Source organism: Arachis duranensis, chromosome 9 (assembly GCF_000817695.3).
Source record: "Arachis duranensis cultivar V14167 chromosome 9, aradu.V14167.gnm2.J7QH, whole genome shotgun sequence".
In the NCBI taxonomy this organism is placed as follows: Eukaryota; Viridiplantae; Streptophyta; class Magnoliopsida; order Fabales; family Fabaceae; genus Arachis; species Arachis duranensis.
This window is the reverse complement of record NC_029780.3, coordinates 75,974,392-75,976,797: the sequence shown is the minus strand read 5'-3', so window position 1 is coordinate 75,976,797 and position 2,406 is coordinate 75,974,392.

Here is a 2,406-nt window from a genome sequence, read left to right as displayed (position 1 = left end):
CGTGGGCAATATAGAACGCCCAATGAAATCCAGCCAGCCTCTGGCTACTGGTTTGAGATCTTCTCTTTTGAGTTAATTTGGGATGCCAGTCGTGCTGGTGGTCCACCTGGCTTCAGGGATGCATATATCCTCTAGAATCTTGTCCAAGCCTTTATTTACCCTCATCATTCTCCTATTAAAGGAGTCTGGGTCATCTTTCAGTTAAGGAAGCTTAAAGATCTCCTTGATTTTGTCAGGATGGGTATGAACAATCTTTCCTCTGACTAAGGTTCGATGGTCATAGAGGACAGCTCCAATTATTCTTTGCCTTTCTGTCTGCCATAGATTAGCATAGAACTCCTGAACCATGTTCCTTCGCACTTTCGTTTCAGGATTAGCTAGGATTTCCCAGTTCCTGTTTCAAATTTGTTCTTGGATCTCCGGATATTCATCTTCTTTCAGATCGAACTTGACTTCCGGGATCACTGATCTGAGACTCATTATTTTGTAGTAATGGTTTGAATGTTCTTTAGTTAAGAACTTTCCTTGATTCCAAAGTGGCTTTGGAATATTCTCTTTCTTGCCTCGTGGGTTGGGTTGTTTTCCTTTAGGGGCCATGATTAAAGTGAGTATGTTTTTTGTAATCACGGATAAGCACACCAAACTTAGAGGTTTGCTTGTCCTCAAGCAAAAGAGGAGAGAGAAGAGGGATAGGAGGCGAGCAAGTGTGGAATGGTGGATGAGGAGAGGGACGCCGAAAGTGAATATAAAGGGAGGGGGTGGGTATTCGAAAATAAGAAAAAGATATAAGATAAGAGATATGGTTTATAAAAGATAAATATGATAAGAAAAGGATATAATTTAAAAAGATATGAATGATATTTAAAAATAAATTTGAAATTTATAGTTTGAAAAAGATTTTAAAAGATAATTAAGTGTGAAAAGAAATTGGAAAAAGAGCTGGATTGGATTGAAAAAAGGTTTATGTTTATGTATGAAGTCATATTATTTAAAAAAAAGGGGATTTTAGAAATTAGGGTTTTTAGAAAACTAATTTGATTTGAAGGATGACATTTTGAAACATGTTTATGCAAGAAATCATGAATTGAAACATAAAAAATTAGAAAATTTGTAAAGAAAAACGAATTTTACCTCCTCTCCACCATCCTGGCGTTAAACGCCCAACTGCTGCATGTTTTGGGCGTTTAACGCCCAATTGTTGCTTCTCCTGGGCGTTCAACGCCCAGCTGTTGCTTCTTTCTGGCGTTGAATGCCAGGAAGTCCTTTGTCACTGGGCGTTTTTCTGAACGCCCAGGACACTATCAATCTGGCGTTAAACGCCCAGAAGGTGCTTCTTTCTGGCGTTCAACGCCCAGATGGCTACCCTTACTGGCGTTGAACGCCCAGTGGGTGCTTCTTTTGGGCGTTCAACGCCCAAAACGTTTCTTACTGGCTTTTTCATGCCAGTAAGCTTCCAAATTTCCTGTAACTCTGTGAATTCAATCAATTGCTATTTTACCTTTCGAAGATACTCTGACATATACCTATAAAAATCAATTAAAAACGAATAAAATTAAATTTTGTGAATGGCTGGGTTGCCTCCCAGCAAGTGCTTCTTTAATGTCGTTAGCTGGACTATCACTGAGCTTTTAATTAAGTCTCAGTTTTGAGCATTCTTGCTCAGAATTGCTTTCAAGATAATGTTTAACTCTCTGTCCATTAACAATGAACTTTTTGTTAGATTCATTATCCTAAAGCTCTACGTATCCATATGGTGATACACTTGTAATCACATATGAACCTCTCCACCGGGATTTTAATTTCCCGGGGAATAATTTGAGCCTAGAATTAAATAGTAAAACTTTCTGCCCCGGCTCAAAGACTCTGGATGACAATTTCTTATCATGCCATCTTTTCGCTTTCTCTTTGTAAATTTTTGCATTTTCGAAAGCATTGAGTCTAAATTCCTCTAGCTCATTTAACTGGAGCAATCGTTTTTCTCCAGCTAACTTGGCATCAAGGTTTAGGAATCTGGTTGCCCAGTAGGCCTTTTGTTCCAGTTCCACTGGCAAGTGACATGCCTTTTCATACACAAGCTGGTATGGAGAGGTCCCTATAGCGGTCTTGAATGCTGTTTGATGACAAGTCATCATATACCCATTTTTCAAGCTAATTTCACTTGTTTTGTTAGCATTTATGCACTTTCTTGCATCCTAAGTAAGTGACTTGGAGTGAAAATACACAACTTCTCTAAATCAAGCAACCACCATGAATTTAATGTTAATCATTGAGGTTTAAGCTAATTTTGATTGCATTTTAATTGATTTATAAGCCTCTTGAATTTAGTGATACTTGGAGTGTTGTTTTGGTTTATTATAGGTGAAGAAAAGAAAAGAAAAGGAAAAGCGTGGCCTAAGAAGTGTAGCC